General features: G+C 32.1%; 1 long non-coding RNA gene across 25 annotated transcripts; it reads right to left on the reverse strand.

Annotated features, from left to right (window-relative positions):
* Positions 1–7,823: 7,823 nt before the first annotated feature.
* Positions 7,824–17,545, reverse strand: LOC129306124 (uncharacterized). Of its 25 annotated transcripts, none has more exons than XR_008592136.1 (11): positions 16,876–16,981; positions 15,300–15,357; positions 14,016–15,159; positions 13,078–13,130; positions 10,293–11,887; positions 9,660–9,795; positions 9,423–9,581; positions 9,018–9,138; positions 8,761–8,934; positions 8,487–8,513; positions 7,824–8,383 (listed from the first exon to the last, which is right to left on the reverse strand). It is a non-coding gene; the product is annotated as an uncharacterized LOC129306124 (long non-coding RNA). The 25 variants fall into 25 exon arrangements; XR_008592149.1 differs by having other exon boundaries at positions 10,293–10,631; positions 11,809–11,887; positions 13,078–15,159; XR_008592140.1 differs by having other exon boundaries at positions 10,293–11,337; positions 11,809–11,887; positions 13,078–15,159.
* Between the last annotated feature and the right edge of the window lie 553 nt (positions 17,546–18,098).

Below are 18,098 nucleotides of genomic sequence, written 5' to 3' on the forward strand. Positions count from 1 at the left end.
TCATCATGTTACACATACACACATGTTCTTGTTTTTTATATTTCCTGATTCCCCCCCCAAGAGCAATTCTTTCTTAGTTTAGAACTAGCCTTTAACCCCCCGTGCATTGCACGGGGAGCATTTAATTATATGATTTCAATGTTAGTAAATAAAACTAACTTTCACAAATTAACATCATCCACATTCTAGAAAAATAACAAACTTGTTATAGGGAGAACTTATTGAATTACATGTAAAGTGAAATATTTTCAAAAACAATTAAAAACAAAACATATCAAACTAAATTTCTAAATATCTCTCTATAAACAACATTTGTTGTGGTACATGTTCCATAAGGCAATAGAATCTTCAAGCCTTCCTTGCTCTTAACTCTTGATAATGCAACATATAACTGACCATGTGTGAAAACTGGCTTTAGTAGATATAACCCAACATTGCTCAATGATTGCCCTTGACTTTTATTAATTGTCATTGCAAATGAAACAATAATTGGGAATTGCCTTCTTTGCATTCGAAAAGGCCATCGACTTTGCATTCGAAAAGGCCATCGACTTTCAGAAGAATTCATATCCATCCTGTGAATTAACACTTTCTCACTTTGCTTTGAACCATTCAAAGTTATGGCTTCTATTACATTTCTTCCAACATGAGTGGTTCTCAATCTTGTACCATTACACAAACCAGAGACTTGGTCTATATTGCGAAGCAACATGATAGGGGTCCCAACCTTAAAGTGGAGCTTATGAGGAGGTAATCCAGAGCAAGTGATTGTGTTAAGAAACTCAATACTATACAAATCATCAAATGAATCACTGTCTTCAATTGACTTGCAAATTGAATCAGAACTCAAGAACTCAGCAGGATCACCAGGAAGCAATGAACACATGTAATCATTAACTTGATTAACTATTTCAATAGTTGGAGCAAGAATTGCTCTATCATTAAAGTATTGATTGTTATATAAATTGTCAAGCAAATTAAGATAAGTGGATAAGACTATTGCTTCAATTGGTTCCCTATAATTTGAAATCAATAAATCATGAGGGACTTCTATCTCAGCTACACCATCATGTGGTTGGCCTATGTTCCCATCACCTACATCTAGGAGCCATTGTGAAAATTTTTTCAAATCTTCATTGTCATTGTTTGAAGACGATAATGATAATCACATGTTCTCCTTAAGTTGAAAGATTTTACGGTGATCCCATAAATGTAAAGATCTAATGCCTGCATTTACAATCATTGCTCTAGTCTCTTTTGGAATGATAGGAAGGATTTGTTGAAAATCACCTCCCATGACAATAGATTTCCCACCAAAGGGATAATTACTATGCATTAAATCCCTAAGCGTGCGGTTAAAGGCTTCAACACAATAGCGTTGCACCATAGGTGCTTCATCCCATATGATTAGCTTGGTTGCTTCAATTAAATGTGCTAATGCAGAGTTTTGTTTTATGCAACAAATAGATTCTTTAGTTATTTGTATAAGGATTACAAACCTTGAATGTGCTGTTCTGCTAGAAGGTAATAGTGTTGCTGCAATTCCACTTGATGCCACTATCAAAACAATATGTCCTTTTGCACGAAGTGACGAAGATAGAGCATTCCACAAGAATGTTTTGCCAATGCCTCCAAAACCATAAACAAAGAAGAAACCTCCATTTGGTGAAGACAGTGAGGACATGACAGTATTGTATACACATCTCTAGTCTTCATTGAATGAAGTAATTAGCCTTGTAGCTTCTAAATGCAAGCTTTGTCAATCATAATTCAATTCTTGCATAATGAGAAAGTTAGTGACATCAATTGTTGAAACTCCTTGAGGTAATGGTAAAGAAGGATAATCTTGAAGACATTTCCCATTACTCTGTAGGATTGAATCAATCTCACGTAATATAGCATGTTGCTTTTCAAATATTGGAACATCAATCTCTATAAGTTAAAGACAATTTAAATTATTTGTTAGAAATCTTATACAAATCATTCTCCTTGATACTAATGTAAAAGAGAATATTGTATTTACCTGATAATCTTGGATCATTTCTGGAGATATATAATAAATCTTCTGACAATACCTTAGAAGTGTTATTCCATAGCAAATCAGGACGACTCAAGGAAGAACAAAGTAGCATAGTGACAAACATTTTTCTTAGCAATGTTCCTAAAGCCTAAGTCGCAGCTTCATGTATTGCATTTATATATTCCTTGTCATCATCTAACAACCCCATCGCAAAGCAGGCATCTTTGAAAGTCTTATGGATTACTCCATCAATAGTTTTAATTGCATCGTATGAAGAAGGACCTTTTACCTTTGTTAATAGAACTCTAAGGTAGTAAAGTTCTCCAGATGATGGGGAAGCATGAGTAATTCTACCAACAGCAATACCTCGCTCCCTTTGTTTCCATGCACGTTTCCCTCGTTGATAAAAATAATGATGAGGGAATTCAATATATGTCAATTCTTGTACAAATTTATCCCATTCATTCATTTTCATCCAAGCAAGAAATTGTGACTCACTTACTAGTTATTTGTCTAATAAATTAGCAACATCATCATCATTAGAATAAATAACTGACTGTTGATTGGGAAGGTGAAAGCACAATCTTTCAATTGAAGGATATCTATGATGTATGTCAAAACCAAATATCCACCAAGAGCCCTCACATGCAGATATATATCGACAATTATAGTATTGTTGAACCTCATCATGATTGTCATATATTGTAGCAACCACTCTATCATTCCCTTTACTTATGTATTTGAATAAATATTTAATGGAAGTAGATTGATTATATTTCTCAACATTAATATGTGCTTGATACATGCATAGTAGCATTGGATTGTATGGCACAACATATCTATTATCAAGAGGAATACCTTTAACTTCAATCATTCTTCCATCATCCTTTCTTTTGTATGTAGGATAGCCATCAGCATCTATTGTTGTTATGTCATTGAATTTCTTTGCGAAGTATTTGCTACACTTATTGTCTTTCATGCACGGTGACTTTGGATTGCTTTTTCCATAAGGACCATGAATCATAAATTTCTTTGCTAATTCATACAGCAATAGTGATGTTGTATAATCAGGAATTTCTGCTGAAGTAATTTTGTCAACCCCAACCGCATTTGTTATTTTGTCTTTTGGATCTAGGAATAGGAGAATATGTGCATGAGGAAGTTCTCGCTTTTGAAACTCAACAGTATATATATCTAAGTAGACAACATTAAAAAACATGCTAAATCAACATAAATACCATTTGGAATTAACCAAGTACGAAACAATATAAAGTTTAAACAAAAATTGTATAGTATAAACAACATGCTTATCAAGCTATTAATGATATGGAATATACTAAATCAGAGATCATTAAAGTTTTGGAATTCTAACCTGCTCGAACTGTGCCAAAAATTTTCTTCCCCTTTAGTGTCTTCATTAGTGATTGCAATTTCAACTTGAAAATCTTGCATAGTATGTCTGGGCAATCTGAGGGAGATAAGCAATGCTTCTCACAAAATCTAGCAATCTCAGGCCATGCAGGATTACACGTAAAAGTTAGAAAGATATTTGGGTATCCAGCCCATTGACAAATAGCCATTGCATCTTGATAATTTTGAATCATGTATGTAGCTCCACCAGTGAAAGATGATGGCAAAATTATTCGTCTTCTTGTGTAATTGGCATTCCTTTCACCACTAATTAAAGCATCAGATAGACCTTGATATAAATCAACCCGGAGCTCTTTTTGATGTGTCTTTACCCAAAGTAATCTTTGTGACTCAATCATTGTATATCCATTAACAATAAATTATTGCAATAATCTACGTGCATGTAGCAATGATGAGATTTCCTCAAGCCATGTCATTAGTCAAAATGAAAAATATTCCCTTATACTAACCTTCTTTTTCTTCTTAGTATAGCTGAGTGTGTCTTCATGATGATCAACATCATTTCTATAACCATCCTCACCAAATGGAAACAGTATAGGATATTGGAGAGGGATGTATGAGGCATGCAATTTATTTATAGGGGATATCCTGATAGCTCCTCAACAATAATATCTCTTCTACTAAATTCCATATCAATGTCACCAACAGCCAATGCTGCAACCTCAGAAGCTGTAGGGAGGTTATATGTTCGACCATCATGTTGTCGAGTACTTATCAAGCACAACTTAAATTGTTGACACTCACTCCCTTTTTTTTAGTAATGATAATGCCATCCTATATTACTGTACAAATGGATTCACTTGATCTAGAACATCTTTGATTTTTTGAATAATTAAAACATCAATGCTCATTGATGTTTGATGATTGCTACATCAAAGATTTATTTATTTAATGTTAGTTTCACTAAAAAATTAAAATAAGAACAATAATTCAAAGTAACAGATTTCTAAATGACTAACCTTACAGCAAAGATTCTATTGGTAACTTCATTATCAGTATCATATATATATAACTGTGAGTATACTAGTTTAGCTCCTTCAGGTGGTAATAGACTTCCAATCATATGGTAATTCATTCCTGATATCCCAAAGGAATAAGGTCCACCACCGCTATTTATTGAATGGTTTACTTTTCCACCCATAGAAGTAAAAGAAAACATGTTGTTGTATTGTCCTATATTAGCATGGAAATTCTTTGACTCATGTGACTTCTTGTCAAAGAATAGTCTACGTAAAAATGGTGGAGGGGTATGCATGATTGGTAATACAACCTTGCCATTACCGCAACAAAGTGAGAATGATAGATTTTTACGAAATGTGTCTTTTTTAACTCTCTCATTGAACCATAGCTGAGCTTGACAAAATTTGCATGTCTCCATAGGATCTCCTTCATCAATGTAAATTGCATAGCATATGAATTGAAGTAAATTATTTCTTGCTGGTTTTGGTATAGTTTAATTTTAGACCTCTTCCTTTAATTATTAAATGATTGAAAAATTTATTATACATATTAGAGGTTGTAAAATAATTAAAAAAAAAGATAACTCCAACAAAATTGTTTCCAGCAATATTTCTATAGCACAGGGAAAATGTGGATGCAATTTAATATAGTCATAGTTGTATAGATCATTAATCTTTCACCAACTATTAATAATTGTAATAGTAATTATACATTAATATTTCACCAACGATTAATTATGTTCATTAATATTTTACATTAATGTCCATTATATATTTCATGGTTCATAGCAAAACACTGTAACTGTAATTTAATCTAAATGTCTATAATAAATATTTATGATTACAATTAATTAAAAAGGAAATGACACTAAACATTCCATACATGAATATGTCCATAATAATTGTATACCACATGAATAACTTTTCATGCAAGTTATTATACTCATAGTTGTATGGATTTATGTGTGCTATTAAAAAGAATGTAACATTCATTAAATATATTAATATTGCAACATCTAAAATTTAATGTACTTGTTTCTTTGATGGTTTTTGAAGCATTATTGGATACAGTCTGAGGAGGTTCTAGAGATTCACCTGTGAAGGGAAAAATTATACCACCACTATCAGGAAAATATATGAAAACATGAATTCATATAATAAAACTTGTGAATTTTTAATATAAATACCTAAAACAATTGCATCACCCTCATCACTTGCATCACTATCTTTGTCTGAGTTAATATTGTATGAGAACTCAATTTCCCTATAATAATGTTCAGGAGCTGTCAAGTCACCAAAAAATACTTGTATAATTATTAATATGAAATATATATTTTAGAAGATCCAAAATTTCAGCAACTTAAATGAGGATTATTCAAACATAATGTAGATGATAAATATTAATGAAGAAAATGGCAGCAGACCAATTAACTTTATTCATATGATTCCTAAATTTATTATAAAATGAAATGAATCTATATTAGATTAGAGTACATAAACCAAAATTTATTGATCATCACGAAGCAGGGACTAACGATGTTGCTTAGGCAAGTCAACTACTTTTGACAACGTAAACCAAGATGTCATTAGGCCTAAGAGTGTAAAATGAATATCGGACAGAGATGAAGGCTAAATCTTGGACCAAAAAGCATTAAAAGCACAGGCCTAAAGTCTAATTGGAGCAAAACTGAACAATGACACTACGTACAGGCTAGTCTCCCACTTAAAATTAAAATCTACGGTGACTCGGCCGAACTGGAGTTAAAAGTTAAAACAGCTTATCAATATAAAATATACCATCCACGTACAATCTATGCTCATCAATGAAGGCTAAATCTTGGACCAAATAGCATTAATTTTTTGTTTTACTTAGGATAATATCTAAAATTCAATTTAATTTGGCATTTATTTTAGCATTGTTTTTTAAACAAGTAATACAAAAATTTACTGTCATCATCAACAGTTTTTTCTTTGATTATTAGCTGTGGTTTGTAAATACCTAATGATTTTAGACCTGCTTTACCTTCACTAACATTTTGTGAGCGACATTCTTCTCTATAGTTGACTCATTTGATTGGTTTATACTCAAAATTGCACGAAGTCTAGCACTTCTCCGTTGGAAAACATCTACAAATAAATGGGACCAAGGTTAGGTAATGAAGAAATGAATTGAAAGCAGTAGGAAAAGTCTATAGATATGTTTGCTTAATGTCACTTGAAACGGAGTCCTCTGAGAACTTTGATGAAAGGCTAGTGGCAACATTTGTTATGTCACCCAGAGCTACTCTCCTCCTTTTTGGCCTGTTTACACCAGATGTTTTTTGAGAAACTGTGTCCTTTGGTTGACTGTAACAAGGCTGGCTATTTAAGTCTGGAAGAGATTGACTAAAGTTCTCATATGGCGTGTTCTTCCAACAGTATTGATTACTGAAAATTTGTGTTGCTTGGGTATAGTTCCCCATTACTAAGTCATAACAGCATGATTAGGAAATTGAATGGAATAATGATCTCTCATGGTATATAAAAGCATGAAATAAACGAGATCTCATACCATTATTGTTAGGATGAGGAGTTGGACTGCATGAATCATTTTCCCCATCGCGAGAAATAACTGTCCTTGGCAACATGTCAAAGAGGACAAAATGGAAGCTATGGACTGATTGTAGGTGTATGCAAAATGAAATGGAAGAGATGAGTATCAACTTATAGCACTATGGATGCAACTCGAGTGTGCAAATAATGGAAAGGGTCAAATATAAAGCTGAATATTTTGTTTAATAGCAGTGATATGTCAACTTCAACATGTTGGTTTGCTTTTTAGCATAACTTGTGGCAGTGGGAATAAAGGTTCAAGTCAAGATTCATGAAAAAGGTAAAAGCAATAGGTCACACTAAAATATATTTTTTTATGGAGAATGGTGCGAGGCATCTAAGATTTTGTTTATAGTGCAAAGGCAATCTAAAAAGTTTACTTGCAGCTTTATAGAAAAAGTATTTTCTTGAAAGTTTTCTTAGGTTATTAAATATTATTATTGGGTTAATAAATTTGAAAGTTGCATGTGAAAAGAAATTAAATTTTTACAATTTCAAAACCACATGCCACTGTTGGGTTTCTATATGACAAAGCAACTTTTATATGATATTAATAATTTATTTGATGTATTTCAATAGACTCTCAATTGGTCAGCCCAATATTAAATGAAATCTAGCCAACATCGCATGGGGCATCCTATCTAAGTGCATGATATCTAATTCTTTAACGCTAAGCTATTTTTTAGTAACTATTTTGTGCATTTCTTATTTCATCAAGGACTTCTTCTTGTGGTCCACTGGACCAATAAAATGGACATTTAGCACAAACCAACTAATGATTACAAATGTTAACATGATAATAGATGCTAGCCTCTTTAATAAAGCATTAAAAAGTCTACTTATGAATTTCTGAAATAAAGCCTCGAAATACATGATAAACTTAAATAACCAACATAACTTAAACATATGGAAATAGCTATAAGCATTCCCAAACATAGCATTTGCAACAAAAGAAAGCTAAATGTTAAGCCACACAAACAACTAATCAATAAAAAAAAACCTATAAATTCAAGAAACACTAAGGACTGCTTAACTAAGACAACACTCATAAAACTTAGATTTAAAATACTACAATACGTGACTCCTATTGGTCTACAGATTTTTCTCCTGCTTGATTATCTTGACACTTTTTGTATATGGTCCTAATGAATGCACATTGTCGTTAAGTCTTGACAGAATCATCCACAACTGCTTGCTTCTTTGCAGCGCATTTCCTCTTACCTTTGGTTTGTGCAACTGCAGGTTCAAGTTGTGTCTTCACTAACTCAGTAATTGTTATCTCTTCTAGTCCTGCATAGTTCTGAGGAACCTGCTGAACAGATGGCTGGTGCTTCTCAATAGGCTCATCATTTTGAGGCTTATCCATATGTTGGTTACTAACCTACAATTATAATAAAACAACAAAGTTATGATTGCATTATTTGTATACACCAAACACGTACAGATTTTAAATTTTTCAATAATAGGTATAAATGGAATATGACCTCTTTCGAATTATCCTCCACGTGGCCCTGCTTTAACAATAAAAGAACATAGTTACATTAGTCAAAGTATACTAATATATTATATGATTCTTCTTAAATTAACAACAGATAATCACAAAAAGAAAAACAAAACTAAGAAAGCATGCAAGACTTGATAGCCTCACTGCTCGCACCTTAGATTCTGCTTTCGCCATTATCAAGAAAAGATATGTATCAGAAAAATTCCATGATAGTATAGTTGCAATATAATAATATAGGAATTAAATACAATCACCTCATCATTAGCTTCTATAAATTCGTTCATTAAATCACCACATTCAGTGTATTGAGTGACACTTATGCTTGAGTTTGAATACTTCTTGTTGTATGCATTAATCTTAAGCTTAAGAATCATTTTCTTGCCAATCAGGTTGTCCAATTCATCAGGAAAGTCATATGTGCATTTGTCCTGTAATTACATAAAGTCAAAAACCAAATCATAAAGCAATAGTGTATGTTTTAAATAAATGAGAAAAACTTATAAACATCTACATCATGAAGAATGGCCTTCAATTCAGCTGCAGTCTTATGAAGAAGTTGCACAGCTAGCTTGTCCCAAAATACAACAGTAACCTTTCATGTCTCGTCTTCCATAGTATAGTGAATCTTCAACCTAACAGTTTTAAGTCATTGCATTTGTGATTATAGGATTATGTAAACATTGATTCATTATTCTAATGATTAAATATGAGTATCATGATTCAATTTAATGATATAATTGTTAATAAATAAATAATGTAATTGAAATGAAAATACATTTCTCAACAGCTTAGATTCAATACTCACGAAAAATGAATAAAGCAAACAAATAAAACTCAATAATAGATCATTAAATTATATTATTATCTAAAATGAAAATAGTCCAATAAATATTCAAGTATAAAGAAATTTATTTACTTTGGTTCAACTGAATCAGGTTTCTTTTTGCAGGTGGGGACAATAAGTAGAATCATTCTGTTCAATGGTCTTTGTAGCACATTTAGTACATCCATCGTAATTCCATCCATGACGAGTGTCTAGCTTCATAATTGTGCCATGAATTAAGAAACTGGAATTCTGTAATAAATAAACTATTAGTGGTGTTTAACCATTATGAATGTAAAAATCAGACTTCCTTATTTAATAATTTCTTACCATTTCCTGGTCCTGAATCTGGGCAATATCTATTTTCTGTGTATTGTGCATCATGCTTGATCCAGATGATTGAGTAGAAGCAGGTGTCAAGGGTTATGTTCCTACTGTTAGGATTGGGGATGATTGGTCCCTTGCCCTATAATTAAAAAAGAAATGAATCAGTCATTAGAAAAAATGAAAGGAAAAGATTAAGTCATAAGAAAAAAAAATATAAGATTTCACTGGATTGAAAGTTGAATTAAAGATGGAGATTTAATATGTCAATTTTATTAGACGTATAAGGATAGTTGCCTACCAATGAATAATTAATAAAATATCAGATGAAAGTGTATGAAGTTAAATGAGAACAGAAATCACCTATGCATAAGATCTTTCACTTATTTAATTGGAGGATTATACAATACTCCGGTAGCATTAAAAGAGCTACAAATTTGTGGCAGTCTTGGTGTTGATTAATCAATGAGAAACATTAGTGATCATCGTACAAGGACTTTAAATTGTGAATGTGAATATTGAATTAATCACTGAATTATGACAAATCAATATCATAAAGTTTATGCCTAATTTAACAGCTACTCGGTAAACAATGATATAACAGTATTAACAATTAGCAAGGTAAAGAAAATGTTTTACCTTCCTCAGAAAATCCAACTCTACAGTAGTTAATAATAACCACAAGTAGGCTGTCTGTAATTTGCAGCTGACCCATAAAAGCATTGGTTGAGCACTCGTCAAAAAAAAATACACTTTACATCATTGTCACTAAAACATGGTAGAACAATAATAAATCATTTTGATTTATTTAAGCATACCATGAATTCAATAATTAAAAAACAAAGGAAAAAATAGAATGATTAAGGGTTGTAAGGATGTACTCATTATCGGTAATGACCATTCTCAATTTATGCTTTGTTTCATGGTCACGGCAATATTCCTCAAGTTGTCCCATCGATTTGACAAATCCATACACTTCTGCATGGGCATGAAAACATCAAGAATTAAATGAACTTTAAGCCATAAATAATTATATTCAAGAGTAACTCAAAACAGAATAATATAATAAAATTACATTAAGTCTAATAATATAAAAGTATTTCCAGATAAATAATGATACGCACCAAATAAATGTGGTATACTACTCCCCTCATCCACCTTGATTATATCAGCTAATGGGAGAAATGAATAACAGTGGACAGGGATGTTTACAACTTGACCCAAAATGTATGTTGTTTGTGTGAAGTTGATCTTGAAAGGGTAAGTGGTGGCTCTAAATGTATTGGTATTTGATGAATGGACAAAGTTTGCAATGAAATATGTTTCTCCTTCAACAGGAGTTTGCCTGTACTGATCAAGCAAGCTTTTTAGTAGCACACTTGCTTGAATTTTATTGCCTTGAGAATATTAGATGATTACCATCACAGGAGATGAATAAATGACAATAAATGTAAGAAATGATACTTTTGAATAATCATACCTCCTTGTCAACTAACACCATTGTAACACAGAAAAGTTCGTTTAGTGATGTCTTATGATATACATTCCATTTTCTGTCCACACGAACTAAGATCCTCCATCTATCAGTACTATCGTTCAGCTTACTGATGGATGAAACATGAGCCATTGTTGCGAGACTGGATGAAACTTCAAGTGTAGATGAGAAAGGAGATGTGTGTTCTAGCTAGATGAAGAATGCAGTTATTTATAAGTTCTAGCTATAGAATTTTTGTTCGTTGGCATATTAGAGATAATAAAGAGTCATAATTTTTCTTGTAAGACAAACTTATTATCAGTGTAAGTCATAGTAATTATGATAACAACAATAATAACTTTTGGGATGTAGTTAATTAGATAATAAATGATCATGGAAGTTGTCAGTGTTAGGTGATTATAGATAATAAAGGATAGTGTGGAAGGAAATTATTGTTCTTTGTTAGCTTGTTAGGTAAGTCCTATTCAGATCTGTTTCAAAATCGATGTTAACATATCTGGAATAAGAAGTTATTTAAAATTAAGGATAATTTGTTTAAAATTAAATGTTTGGGTAATGCAACTTTACATGATTAACAGAGCAGGGGGAAAAGGTTCTGCTATGGCAGTATTGATCATTTTAGAAAAAAAGTTAACTGTATAAAACATTGTGGCAGCACACCTTTTATTCCAGGCAGAGATAATGTATCAGATTCCATGATGAATCCTCAATTGCTAAATGAAAAAAATTTTCCTCTTTCCTAAGATATACAAGGAAATGGAAATAGTTATAACAATGAAAGGGAAAGCAAGAAAAAGAATGACTTGTGCATACAATCAGGAAAGTATCATGGTAAAGTAATAAGTTATAATTCCAATAAAGAAAGATAGTTCCTAATTGTTGACCTATATAATTTTCCAGAGTTTTTTTCTGTTCAACAATTACAGAGAGTATTGTAATTAAGTGACAGCAAGTTTAAAGTTGTCAGAAAAAAGTTGTTGCAATGTTAAAAGCAAACTTTATATTACTATCAGACAAAATCTTCATCGTTCCTAAGATATGCACGAGAACGGAAAGTGTCATAAGAATACAAGTAAAAGCATGAGTAATTACGCCTCAAGCATATAACCAGGAATGTATCATGATAAAGTGATAGCTTTTTGTAATTCCAACAAGGAAAGATTCAGGATGCCTAGAGTACCTATTTTTTCCTTATAGCTGTTGAGAGTATGGGAAAAAGTAACAGAAAAGTTAATAGCATCATACTGTCAGATTAACTAAGATATAGAAGGAAAACACTATCATGACACAAGTTACCTGGCAACAATTTTTCTTGACTGAAAAAATAGCATGAGTAGAAGAGCTTGGCAGATTAAGAATTCATATGAATTAAAAAAATATTGTGGCTTTTCAGTATTTAAGTTTTACACATGAATGGAAAGTGTTCTGAAAAGTAAAATGTGTTAAAATGTAATAAAATTCCTTTACTGTGAAAAGAATGATGTCAGACTACACAAAAGCAACTATATATAAAGTAAATGCATGGCAAATTAGACGTGAATGGAAAGGCATATTATTCATTCATAACAATTAAATACATAAAGATTTTAGGTAGCCAAGTGTAACACGTCAATGGAAATTATTTTGAGAAAAACATGTGTGAACATTCAATGCTACTCATTTACAGTGGGAAAAAAATATGTAAGACTACAGAAAAGCAACTCTATATAAAGTAACTGCAAGGTTTCTAAACAATTTTCATCGTTGTATTAGAATAACTAAGATAAGTCAGGAAATAATTGTTTAAAATAAGTTAATAGGCAAGTCCTTGTCAGACGAAGAAAAAATATTTGGTATAATAGAAGAGGGTGGTAACCATTTGATGCTGCTATTTAACTTATTAAATAATTAATAAAACCATCTGAATAATCCAGCAAGGTCAGAACACACCTGAATTGAAGGTAATTTGAAATTATTAAATGCATGCACATTTGATAAGCCTCCTGAAATGTGTAAAATAAATGTTAGGCCACACAAAAAGGACACGAATGAAGTGAAACCCTTAATTATATAATAGATAATCATTTAATGATGACAACAGATGACAATTATGATAGTATTTGAGAAAACACTAAGATAAAGACAAAAATTACTGTTTTGACATATGTTAGCATGGAGATACTTTTCAGACCATGATAAAGAAGTTAAAGTAAAAGAGCTTGACAGCAATGTGAGATTGCTATTTAAATATTAAAATATTAACTAAGGCATGTTAATAATTTAGGTTATTGAAATAAACATGAATGAAAATTATTTTTAAATTACTATATGCACGCAAAATGTTAGAAAAAGTAAGATATATGAGGAAGTTGCTATTCTGACATAAGTTACCTAGCAACTACTTTCCTGACTGAGAAAAGGGCATGAGTAGAAGAGCTTGACACCAATTTCATTGTCATATTAAAATATTAAATATTTATTACAGGCAGATTAAGAATCCAGAATAATTAAAATACACAAATATGTTGGGTATTAAAATTTTACAAGTGAATGGAAAGCATTTTCAAAATCAAGAATGCATTGATACCTCAAAAGTCCTTAAGTGTGAAAGAAAAAGTTGTCAGACAGCACAAATGATGTGCAGGTACTAACCCTTAATTAGTATACATGTCATGTCGACATGAATGTACTTTCACAGAAACCAAAATTCAACTTCTCCACCATTCTAACATGAAGTATAATACTATCGCAGGGGAAAACCATATTACATCTACATGTCATATCAATAGGGATTACATGGACAAAAATAGAAAAGTAAGACTATTAACCACTGCGTACTTAGTGCAAAAAAGTTCATACACACAGACTTCAATGTAATTATTTATTACCTGCAAAGTTGCACAGTGGTTAATAGTAACAATCAAAGGTCATGCAACTAAACCTTGACCACTCTATCTGCAGAGTGAACACTTGACAGAATTTAATTAGTGTATAATACAATAAAGATTTTCAAACATATTAAAATTATGAATTATTTAAATTAAAGGATAAGAAATGACCAGCTATAAATGTAGGCTTAAAAATAAAATATAATAGGACAGAGTTGTGAAAGGACAAGTTAGAATCTACATAAAGCCTGAACAGAATCATTCACATCACAATTTCTTGAGTGAATTAAGTCACCATCAAATGCCATAGAAATTACAAGTCAGAATAACGGAGATTGCAACAGCACTCAAATTCTAAGCATATACCAACATGTAAAACGTAGTCTAACAACATGATCCTATGTGGCTTGTAGTTTTAAATAATAAATCTTCTCTATAGACTAACATTTTCATATATTTACTTTTATCAACATTCTTAATTGAAGTATGATAGGTACATTATTGGTATGAACAACTTTCTAAATCTAACTACTAACTGACAAATACAATCATAGGTACATTCTGACTTTCTGAACTATGACCTAAATTAAGCCATCCAAAGTATATTGGAAAAATAATAGATGATGAGTGCCAACATGAAATTAAATCATACGAGGATTTGTAGTTCACATGTTAAATAAATATGCTTATTATATGCAAAACCATTACCTTAATTGATAAGCACCAAATAATAAGCCACGTCTAAACTTGTATATTCATTAATATCCAATAGCAACATGGAATTTAGGTACACCAACTAATACCATTAATATGCTATCTACCTCATGTAGTATAGCCTACATATATAGTTGACATTGCCAATTATCAAATGATCATTGTCAAAATAGTATTTAAATACATTGATTATAAGGGTCACTACATGAGTGTAAAACAAAGATTACATCTAGAAACGTAAACATTTGGCAGAAAAAAACATAATAGCTTCTAACTATCACTAAAGACCACTAAACAACAACCTACAAAGGTGTTTCCCAGCCAGAATTTCTCTAATCATTTCTACAATGCTCCCAGCAAGGTTAGGATGTTGACGGTCAGTTTGAGTGTCACTTTTGGAGCATTTGAACTACTGCAAACGCATGCTTTTCTGTCATGTTGGAAAATACAAACTAAGGAAGTTAAATAATGTCTTAAAATGAGGTGAAAGTAAATTGTCCATTATATGAAATTAAAAGAAAGAAATCTCAGGTACACCATTTATTAATGGCTTTGTCTTGCTAGACTTACTAATTTAGGTTTGAGGCGATTTGGTCTTTGTCTCTCTTTATGTCCGCATTCATAGCTTCTGCAGTTAATGAAAACTGAGTCATTTAATGAGACTAAACTGAAAGAAACAATTATCACAATAACAAATGCAAAGGCTAAAAAACTGAAAAACATACAATGCAAAATTGATCCTTGAGAAAAACTCCTTTTCCAAGAAGGTGAAACATATTCAAATGAAATGAAATGTATAACAAAGCCATACAAGACAAACCAAAAGCATGTTGCCCTAGACCAAAGGGAAAGCTACCAGACTGAGATTGCATGAAAATGCCATTTAAGTTTATCGTCTTGATAAAAACAGAAGTGAAAGCATGCACTTCTACAGCAGATATCATTAGATAAAAGTGGGTACATATATAACCCTTTTTTTGAAGTATGAAAGTACAGATATAACTTATCTAAGAAAAAATTGTACATATATATTTATAGATTCATTAATAACTTATCTCACCAATTCAAAGAACTCGAGTAGTCTTGCTACCTCGAAGCTAACATATAAGAAGTAATAGATTTTCCCCAAAACGAAAAAGAAATGAATATGATTTAAGAGAGCTCACAAGGGCATAACAAATCACCCTAGAAAGTAAAAGAAGCCTGAGACTTGATCTGATAGTAACCACTCATCACCCTGACATAACATTTTAAAACTAATCTTTTAAAGTTTCATCTTTCTAGATTGAAAGTGTAACAATCCAGAATTTTTTTTTTTTTTTGAAAATTGACTTCGCATGTAATTGGAAAGCCACAATCAAAAGTTTAAAACAATATATCACCAAAATGGAGATATATAAAGTTTCCCATTTACTAAAGCCACCCAGAAAAATGATTATGTGCTACCTAGCATGACCCTACTAAAAAAAAATGGCAGCTTTTGTCAAACCATCGACAATGATATCTAAAGATTTAAACTTTATCTATAAATAACAAAAAATTAGTTTTCCTAAAATGATCATAGATATTCTCCAAAGTAAAATTCATTATTTGAAAGGCCATTGCAAGAACATGTATTAATTTTAGTTGAACTCACAATATATAATATTTTCTCAAATAGCCTGAAAAGGTTAAGAACTCTATAGACAATACAATATAATCTTCCAGCTTCTAGGACTGATTTTGCTTCAGCTTTTACATCTGATAAATTTGAGCTATAATGTCACAATGAGAGAGAAGGTTCAAGATTTACCATCGCATAGAGTTGATATACACTCAAAGAAATAAGTGCGTAAGAGAACTGGAAGAACAAAGAAGTTGACCTCCATCATGGCGTTAAATTTAACACACCAATGTGGTTGCCACAAAAATAGGCATTACAGCTTGACTAATAAATAAAATAGCAAAGACCAGATTCAGAGAAAAATGACAGAAGAAATTCAATATAAATAACTATGTTACTTATATAGTTGAAGAACTATAGTTCCTAAAAATAAGAAAATGAAAACTGACAAAAAAATCTTCATACACCTCAGCAACCAATGAAAACAAACCAAAGAAAGTATAAAGAAAAACCAAAGGAATGGCGTATTGATCAAAATCACACCTTCTAGCAATAAGCCTTGTGAATCTACTCCTCAACTTAAAAGTAATAAGCCTTAACATTTTCTTCTTCCTTCGTGCCCAATCTCAAAAGTCAATGAAGAAACTTTAATCCCATTCTTCTTTCCTATCAAAGTTACTTCATCATCTTCCTTCTTTCCTGTAGCCGAGAGAAAGAACCTTAAGCATGCTTCGTTAACATTTAGGGAGTGAAAAAACTGAACTATACTATCAAATTATCATCACACTCAATTCAAAAATGTTGTTTTCATCCACAAATGATGGAGAACCCATGAAATCGTTATTGCAAAGAACTACAATAAAGAGAGGGAAAAGCCAAGTAAGAAATCACAAAAAATCCACAGGAAACGCTTTGTGACTAAAGACAAATCAAAGGCCACAGAGCCAGACACTACCAATGAGAGAACTTTTAAGTGAGACTTGCCCATGTCCTAAAATTATTCAAGATGAGTCATTTGAAATTTGAAAGATGGATCTTGTTTTAAATAAAGAAAAAACAATTTTCATCGAGAGTTTATGTTGGAACCTTTTTGCATTGGATCTTGCTGGTGTCTAGGTGACATTGAGTTAAACCTAAGAACCTCTGCTTCAAGGAAATCAGGAAGTTCTCAGCTCTTTCTGCTAGCAATTCTCTCGTCTCCATCAGCCCTGAATGTGAAATCTCTCAACATTTCGTAGGCTGATTTGCTTGTTAAGCTGCTAGGATTAGGTGTGGGTCTCGAATGAGTCCTTCGATGGCACACCAATCTTGAGGCTTCTACTCTGTTAGCAATCTCTAGAGTCGCACATTCACTGGAGCGGTCGAGGCAATCAAGCAGACACTCTAAAAAGAAACAGACCTGAGCGTCAAACACCAGAAGTTCATCTAGTTTGGAAAAGAAAATGATGAAAGTACGAACTGACTTGAGCGTCAAACACCAGAAGGTCAACAGATTGAACACACTTGAGAAAAAACAGTAAGGAAGATCTTCTGCTAAAGCTTAAAGTTGGAAGCAGCCATTTGTGGATGCGACAAGCAAGGACAGACGAGGCTGAAGAAGGAGATGATGGAGATTCGATGGTCGATGGTTGCAGACTTAGGAAGAAAGGGGGAAGAGCTCGCGAAGTTGATTATGAAAAGGGGTGGAGCTCGAGAATGTTGTCGGATTGAACGAAATGAGAATTGTCGCTTGGAGAGGAAAGAGGGGATGATGGGCGTTTTGTGGA

This window comes from Prosopis cineraria, unplaced genomic scaffold (genome assembly GCF_029017545.1).
Source record: "Prosopis cineraria cultivar Desert tree isolate PC_DT_omini unplaced genomic scaffold, ASM2901754v1 PC3, whole genome shotgun sequence".
Lineage (NCBI taxonomy): Eukaryota > Viridiplantae > Streptophyta > Magnoliopsida > Fabales > Fabaceae > Prosopis > Prosopis cineraria.